We start from the raw sequence: 9,218 nt of genomic DNA, 5'->3' as shown, positions 1-9,218 counted from the left end.
ACAGGGGGGGGGCAAGGGGGGGCACTTGCCCCCCCTTCTATAAAAAATTATATGCACCATTTTTGCAATTCCTGCACCTTGGATCTTACCACGCAATGTTGAGAATCACTGAGCCATGGTGCACCATTGACACATACAATTCCTTAGTATCTCATGCACAACCATGATGTTCTCAGAATCATCTAGGCTAAACTCACGCACCATCTTCTAACTCACGGGTTCCCAACCGGTGGTCCGCGGCCCCCTGGGGGGCCGTGAAGCCAGTCTAGGGGGGCCGCGATGTTACCAAAAAAATGTTGTTTTCATTCTACTTTGTGCAAATTATACCACCCCCAAAAGACACGATTTGACGAACAAATTTTCAGTATAAATCGCCTCTAAAAGAAACATTTTTCGGCTGCGCCGCTATTTTTCAGTTACGACTCAAATCGAATGTACATGACATCATTGTTTACAAAATGTGAGTGTCGAATTAAAAAAACGTATCATTGATCGTCAAAAATCCCTCCCACAGTAAATTTCTGGCCACGTCACTGTACCAAAAAAACTCGATTTCGTTCATTTAATTCATCTTTTTTTTCTAAAAATTTTCATTGGGCCTCAGATGTTTTCACAATTCTTAAAGGGGGTCGCCACCTCAAAAAGGTTGGGAACCCCTGTTCTAACTAATCAGTGATTGTAGCCGCACGAGCTTTCAAGTTCGTGGCCGGCTGGAAATAACCGCTACTAAATATCGCCACCATGGGCTGACTAGATTGTTCTTCGTAAAATGAGAAGCTTAAGCGCCACCTCGTTAGAGGACCTCCCACTCGTTTTAATAGTTTGCCCGGTCTGAGACCCACCTAAGTTGGTCCATTGTAGAACCTCGATTCAAGGTTCGAAAAACAATCCCGCCAACTCCACTTTCCTGGCGTCCGTCTTACTAGACTCCGAAACACCAGAGGTCAACAATACTCACGCAACCCTAACTGCTCGTACTGAGAGTAGCTTTCCACTATAAAATCCCTTCATCACCGGAAGATTCCATCACCCGCCCAAAGATGGCGACACCGATCAGAAAGCTCATCATTTAACTCAACAAACCATCAATGAATTACGTAAGCGCCAAAAGGAGATCGCTCTTGTGAACTATAAACTCGAGAACATTACGTAAACGGTAGGTAGGGTCTTCGTTTGATAGGGTACAACGCAGATGCAAAATTCAACATTAATAACATTTATTCCTATCGTTATCCATGGAACTATTTGCGTCACTCACTCCTTAACTATAGGCCTACGTCCCTACTATTGCGTGCGTGCTCTCTACCTTTGCTAAAAACGTGTTCCCCAGAATATGACGTCACATGTGCACATATGGTTTTACATTTACTCACGGTTACCGCATTCTATTGCCAGTACGGCTCGGTGGCTGCGCCGACTGCAAGGCGGGCGACGGTGGTCGCTATTGTCTGACGGCGTGGCTTGGGTCTATTGTTCGACAGCGCGCATGCTTGGCCTATCGAACCGCGCGACCGTCGGATGAAACGGGAATGCAATCCGCGCGGCGTGCGGGATCAATCCACCTACCGAGCGGGCGTAGCTTGCTCAGCGACTCGGTGACTCACGTGCTCGTTGGGTTGTTCTTCGACGATAACACGTTGAACTCGGGCGCGATGTTAACGGCGCGGCCCCTTCGGCCACTGGGAAACGTGGGCCGGTGATTTGCCGGACTGTCTAGCACCGCGATGGATTTTGCGACAACGTTTCCTAAATCCGAGAAATAAAGCCGTCGAACGGCTGTTCGAGGGAAAAGGTTAAAGAGAGCAACGCACCTAACGCAACGCACGACTTTCATACCTTTCTGTATGCACTAGCTATCACACAACTGCTGTAGCACTTATTGGCACTCGGGGGGGAAACTAACTCACTTTCCTGAAATGTTCAGAGCCTATTAGTTCACTTGAGCTATCTACAATGGTTCACTGTCAAATTACAGGTTTCGCGGTACACGGTAAAACACTTCCTAATTGGATCGACTGTCCAGGCAAAGTGACGAAGGATCTTGAAGTCCTCAGATAGGAAACCTTGGGATACCTAACATCTATTGACGAGTCGTTCGGGTCGATTTTCTTGTTCCCTTTCCGGTCTTCGATATCTCGCTCCCACCAGTAATCGCTAAGTGTGGCCTTCATATTTCTCTCCCCAATTCTCAAGGTTTTTCGTGAACTTGACCTTCGGTTTTTTGGCCCGATCGCGGGCAATCAATTAAATTTTGTGAGAGGGTTAACGGTTGGCAATTCCTCTCCTTTTCGGCGGATGCAGGTTTGAATCAATCAGAGTTATAGCAGTTGCATATGCGCAGGCGGAGTTTTTGCGCGCTTTATCATGTTGGCTTATAAATCTAGTACGCAGCCTCTCGGAATTCCATGTTATAACGATTAACAAGTATTTAAATGAAACAATGATTTATTATAATTGATGTATGTACCTATTTGTTACACAGACGTAACGGGCTACCGTTACATCACTCCCTGCTTAGAGTATGAAAATTTAGTTGAATTGATTCAACTAAATTTTCATAAGAAAATACTTGTAAAATTTATTATTCTATTCAATTTTGTATTCTAGATAAGTAACCAAACGTCTGAAACCAACTCAACATTCGGGGTCATATGGTATCATCGTTAACCGCGAAGGTCAACTCCTCCTCTATCTATAGCACACAATCTATCACGGACCGTGCCTACTACTGACCATCAGTGTCTATTCGACTCCGGTCTCCAGCGAATGTTTACGTTACTTCCGTCAATAAAGTTACAAATCACATTTAATTAACTATTCAGGATATCCATATTATTGGAAAATACTAAATTATGGAACAAATAAAGAACAAAAAACTAAATAGAGCAAAAAAAAAACAATACCGAATGAAATGAGAAAGGACCAGAACAAAAAAAAACAAAAAAAAAAACAATTGACCAGTTCATTCGAGTGGCATCGAGTGGTTTGCCCTGTACTCCCCAACAATTTCTCCGAACAATCCTTATTAAAATCTGCCTTCACGACTGTTCACTTGGAACAGAGTAAAAACAATCGAAATCATCATTGATAATCCTAAAAAACAGGCTCATTCAGCTCCCGGGTCTACCCCAATCATAACGTTGAGCACCGACCTTTTTACTGAATTTACCGCAACTGAACTGTTCAATGGAGATATGGCCCACCCCGAAGCTTCCCTTCAGGCAAATTGTTCATTTCTACCATTGAACGCAACTACATTTATCTTATTCAAACTTCACACCAGATTTCAATCTGATAAACGAAATTTGAAAAGATCTAAACTCCGTGTACAATCCACGAATAAAATCCTTCACACTTAACTTCACACCAACTTCATACATGCCCAAGCACTAAACGCACCGTGCGAGGCCGGCTCGAAATGAACTGTCAAAACGGACGGAGTCAAAACAAAGTGCAACGTAATCGTGAAAACGTGCAGCGTGAAAAAAAGGCGATTTCTCGGAAAAATACTGGATTTTCCGGCGGAAAATCTACATCTGGACCAGAATTACGGGGGGAGTATTACTAAAACTTTCTCTAAATGTGAATTAAGTGCTTTGTGTGTTTCTTTCAGCTGCTGCGACGTGGGATTTGAACAAACTACGAATGGAGGAATGATTTGACTTCGATTGAAATTTCTAATTGGATTGCTACTGGATATTGAACGGAACTCTATTGGATTCAAAAAACCTAGGATTGGCTATTGACTGAATTTACGGAATTTACTGGATGGAAAAAAGGATGATCGGATCAACTATGCAGCACTATGGAAGTAGATTAAGATGCGGATGCTACTATTGACGGCTTAAATTAGTGGATACTACAGTGCAACCGGACTGCTGCAGTACAAAGTTCATCAATGGAAACTCTCACCGACAGAACAACGAACTTAAAAGGAAACATAGGACGACTATTTACAAGAACGTAGAGGTTCCTAACATTATCTTTACGGATCACATCAAAAAGGACGTCACCGCTGAACTGCATGTACGAAAACGACTACACAATCCGTACATAGTAAACAAAATGGTGAGAATTTTAGAACGTAACACTAACAATAATCGTAAGTACTAACATAGAATATGAACAGGATTACTAACTAATAATATTCGGACTAAATCAGGTTAGGCAGGGTTGATTCCTTTACCTTAACCTTCGTCAAATTATGTCATTTCCGTTCGTTTACGTTGCCTCGTCAGGGTTTCCGATCTACTTGTCCCAGGTGATACATAGCTGTCTGGTTGGAAAACACTGCTTCCCGTGATTCCTCCTACTCAAACTTCGGAGTAATCCCCTTTACCAATGCACATTCTTGAAGTTCGTCACCAGTAGATTGAATGTTGTTGTGGGACGGCTCAACTCATTGAGGAGCACTTCAAGAATGGCCGGTTGTATTTTGATGCAGGGGTTAGCTGCGTGGTCCACTCTACGAGTATTCATAGCTTTGTAAAAAATAGCTCGACTCGATCTTCGAGGAGGTTGTTTGCTATGCAACTTGGTTGATTTTCGTACTCTACAGTTAGAGTCTAGTTCCCTTTGAAAAAAGGTACCATAGCTGAATCAACCAACGTCTCATCTCGTTCACAAGGAGCAAGGTGAGATACCAAACATGTATTTTCGTGTAATCAAAAGTGCATCGTTGCCTTAATAAGGTTGCATAGCTTTAACGCATATCTAATTATGAAGACGAGTTAAGCTTTTTGAGGTAACGACAATTGTACACCCCAAGACGCTTTCCTTTCTCGTCTTCCAACTCATAACAGTGTTCCCCAACTTTCCTTTTTACCACTGCAGGAATATATTTTGGAGCGAGTTTAGCGCAATAGCCTTTCCCTTTATCTGAGAGCTCTGTGTTCTTCTTCAATAGCTTCTCTCCCAGCGTGAACGTGGGACAGTTACTATTGGCTCTCAAGTTGTAGTACCTTGAATGTTTTTCAAAGGCTTTCTTGAGGTTTTCCCTTATGTCCGCGTACAGTTTTTCCTTCTCTACATTGGCAGTTCCGTTGCCCTCTACATTATCCCTTAGGTGACGGTATTCTCTCCCGTCTGAAACCATATTTCTCCCAAACATAACGAAATAGGGTGAATAGTGGGTTGCTTCGTGTACTGAGTTTCTGATTGCGCAAGCAATCGTTTGTACGTTGTTCGCCCAATCTTTATGGTCCTTTTTGATGGACGCGCGAATGGCGGTCGTTAAAACTCGGTTTACTCGTTCCGCGTCATTTACTTGCGGGTGGTAATTAGGGGTCCGCCAATGTGTTAGGTTGTAGTGTTCTAGCAGGTCTTGGAAGGATTTGGCAAGGAATTGGGTCCCATTGTCCGTCAAAATGACTTCTGGGACACCGAATAACTGGAACACCATGTTCTCAACAAAAGGTACCAACGAATCGGCGGTAGCCTGTCTAAAAGGTTGGACTAGTATGAATTTACTGAAAATGTCGGTTATGACGAGTAAACACGTGCTTCTACCTTTCCCAGAGACTGGTAAAGGTCCAACATAGTCCATTGTCAAGAACTGCCAGGGGTATTCGGCGGTCTTTTTCTGGGTCAATATCGGTGCTGTCGTGTTGGTGTTACTCGCTTTGCTTGTTTGACAAGTTAAGCATTTGCGACAATAGGTCTTAATTTCCGAACTCATCCGTGGCCAATAGAATCTTTCTCTAATTGATGCCAAAGTTTTATCGAATCCTAAATGAGCTTCATCATGAGTAGCTTTTATCGCCCCTTCTCGCTCAAAGGATGGGAGATATTGCTTCCATAGAAAGCGAGTGTCTTCGACCTTTCCTTGGTTTTTCACCAATTTATATACACGATTATCTATGACTCGGAAGTCTGGGAAACTTTGAGGGTCTCTCGAGATTTGTTTGATCAAATCCTCATAATCGGGGTCCATTGTGGAAATGGCATCTAAGGATCTGGATAAACAGTCCGCAGTTACATTCAGTTTACCTTTCCTGTATTCTAACTCTATGTCATAGGACTGGAGCTTGAGAGCCCATCTAAGTAGCTTTGAGTTGCCCGATTCGATGCCAATCGTAAAGAGCCAAAGTAGACTACGGGCATCTGTAACGACTTTGAATTTTGTCCCCTCTACGAAGTGACGAAAGTGTTCAATAGCCATCAGTACACCTAGACACTCCTTTTCTACACTAGCATATTTCCGTTGAGTGCTACTCAACTTCTTACTAAAATATGCTACTACTCTTGTCACTCCATCAATTTTCTGAACCAATGCTGCGCCAACAGCATTGTCCGATGCGTCAGATTCAATAATGAATGGACAAGAAAAATCTGGATTGGTTAATATTGGCGCAGATATCAAAGCCGACTTCAAATTCTGAAATGCCTCCTCTGCTGCTTCTGTCCATACGAATTTCTTCGGGTTTTTCTTCAAAAGGTCAGAAATTGGTGCAGCGATTTTACTGTAATTTTGAATAAATTTTTGATAGAATCCTGCCAACCCTAAAAGACGCCTAATGTCTTTCACACTTTTGGGCCTCGTATAGTTTAGGATCGGCTCGATCCTGGAACTGTCAATTGCCACGCCTTTTTCTGTTAACAAGTAGCCTAGGTAGCTTACTTGTTTGCGACAGAATCTTGACTTGTCTAAGGAAATAGTTAGATTTGCCTTCCGCAGGCGTTCAGCTACTAGTTTCAGTAACCTCAAATGCTCTGCTAATGTTTTGGTGGCTACCACTATGTCGTCTAAATAGACGAATACATAGGGTTCCAAATCGAAACCAATTACTTTATCCATCAGCCTGCACATACTGAATGGAGCATTGGTTAAACCAAACGGGCATACTTTAAACCTGTATAACCCTGTAGCCGTTCTAAATGCCGTATAATCGCGTGATTCCTTCTTGAGAGGAATCTGGAAATAGGCATCCTTTAAATCGATTACAGAGAAAAATTTTGCACTGCCCAAGCGGTGAAATATGCCTCTCATATCCCGCATGGGATAAGAGTCTTTTTTAGTTAAAGCATTAATTCTGCGCGAGTCCAAACACACTCTCAGTTTGCCGTTCGATTTTCGAACGGGAACTAAAGGATTGGCCCATTCGCTTGAACATTCCTCTATGGCATCGAGTTTTTTATAGCGTTCAATTTCTCGATCCATCTCCGCTTGTATCGTTGGTGAGCATTTGTATATAGGTTGCCGTCTAGGTTTCGCATCTTCCCTAAGAATAATCTCATGTTCTAGCAATGTTGTGCGGCCTAAGCGATTTTCTGTTGTACATGGAAAAGATTTAATGATCTTTTCAAGTTCCTTCCGATCATCTTCATTTAGTTCGTGCTCAATTTCCATTGTTTCTGCCGTAACTTTTGAAGTCTCGGGCAAGTCAAGTTCTGGTATGTCAAGTGTTCTATCTGGCAAGGAAAGTCCGATTGCTGGTAGCGTCTCAATCGGGTGCATAAAAAAATGGAACAACTCAGTCGTAGTCTCAATCTGACCAATTTCAGCTATTTCTTCCAAACCATTCATGCCTTGCATCATTGGCTTGATTTTGAAAGCTTTCCAGAAGTTTACGCCCAGGATAAGCTTTCGAGATATTTCTGGCACAATGACTACTGAAATCGTCTTAGTGATTCCTCTGAATGTTATGGGCAAGTTTGTATAACCAACACAGGAATACTTTGTTTTATCTGCTGTGCAAATCTTAATGGGCGATGGTAGAATTTTCAGCCCATGTTGCTCGAAGAGTTGTTTGGAGTTGGTGACACTTATGCCTGCACCTGAGTCTAACAAAGCTTCAATATTTTCGTCAAAAATACGAACTGTGATGTGAGGACAACTGTTGGTTTGAATTTTAATCTCTAAAACATTTTCTAGAGGATCAACATAGGGAACGGAACTTGGATTCGAAACAGGTTGCTTCTTAGGGATGGCAGCGTTCCCTTTACCGCATCCCATACCTAGTTTCCCGAACCCGAAGGAGTCTCTCCTGTCTGATTTTGTGGAGATCGTCTGGGGTGTTTATCACACGACGAGGAAATCTTGCCAGGGTTACCACAAACATAGCAGAATGTAGTTTTGGCTTCTCTACAGTTTCGCCAGAAGTGGCCTTGCTGTTGACAATTCCAACACATTGGTACTCTAGACGTTTCCCGTTCCTCCCTCCTTGAATTTTGGTTACCTCTATTACCTCCTTGACTTTGATTTCTGGTTGGTCTTCTGTCCATCGCATTGATCTCTTCCTCGTCTGATTCTCCCTCTTCTTCACCCTCAATGTTGTGAATCGCGAGTTTCGGACCTACTGGATGCAGCGAAGGGTCGCTAGCATCAATTCGATAATTGGCCTGGATAAGTTGATCTAGGTCTGTTATTGAAAAACAGGCAAGTTTCGAGCGATAATGTTGCCTCATGTTTTCCCAAACAATTTCGAATTTTCTTCTACTCGACAGTGGTTTGCTAAGTAGTTTGTTCATTCTCTCAATTTCGGTGACGAATGCAATAAAGGTCTCGCCCTTTTGTTGCTTTCGGTCATAGATCCGTTGGCGATTGCCCTGATCTTGGTTTGGGTTACCGAATCGAAACCTTATTCTGGTTTCAAAGATTTCCCAGGTCCAAGAGGGTTGGTAGTAGGTAAAGAACCAATTTGATGCCTCCCCTCTTAGTAGCAGGTGTATGTTGTTGAGCAACTTGTCGTTCGGTATGCCGTTCATGCTTGCTAATACTTTTACCTTGAAAATAAAGTCTTCTAAAGATGTCGACCTTGAATCTCCTGTGAAAAATAAATTCCACTTTTCCATCTTTCTGTCGTACTGGACCCTATCTTCTCTGTGCATTGTCCGCACACCTAGGTTTGGGAATTCCCTTGACGTGTCCTCTCCGCTGCTACTATCATCATATCTGACATTGTTATTACCACTAGTTCCTGTATTATTCGGAGGAGTACATAAATTCCCTATATCCCGAGGTTCGAAATTTAAATTTGAAGTCCTTTCGAATCTGTTTGACCTATGGAACCCAGCATTACCCAACTCAAATTGGTTCGAACCAGTTGGCAGTGGCTGGTAAAATATCTCATTTCCCATTTGTCGTTCGTGTTGTAAACTGGGGATCGATGCCATGAACATCTCAGTTAATTTGTTGATTTGAATCTCTAATTTGGTTATTTTTTCCTGCCAGCCTACTGGTTCTTCAGTCACTTTTTGTTCAAACCCTCTAGTTTCTT

General features: G+C 42.7%; 1 long non-coding RNA gene across 1 annotated transcript; it reads left to right on the top strand.

Annotated features, from left to right (window-relative positions):
- Positions 1-681: 681 nt before the first annotated feature.
- LOC134291795 (uncharacterized) lies at positions 682-4,440 on the top strand. The gene is made up of 2 exons (XR_009999290.1): positions 682-1,156; positions 2,608-4,440. It is a non-coding gene; the product is annotated as an uncharacterized LOC134291795 (long non-coding RNA).
- Positions 4,441-9,218: the final 4,778 nt, after the last annotated feature.

The sequence above is a fragment of the Aedes albopictus genome, chromosome 3 (assembly GCF_035046485.1).
Source record: "Aedes albopictus strain Foshan chromosome 3, AalbF5, whole genome shotgun sequence".
Classification (NCBI taxonomy): domain Eukaryota; kingdom Metazoa; phylum Arthropoda; class Insecta; order Diptera; family Culicidae; genus Aedes; species Aedes albopictus.
Note: the sequence above shows the minus strand (reverse complement) of the source record. Positions and strands in the feature narration are given on the sequence as shown.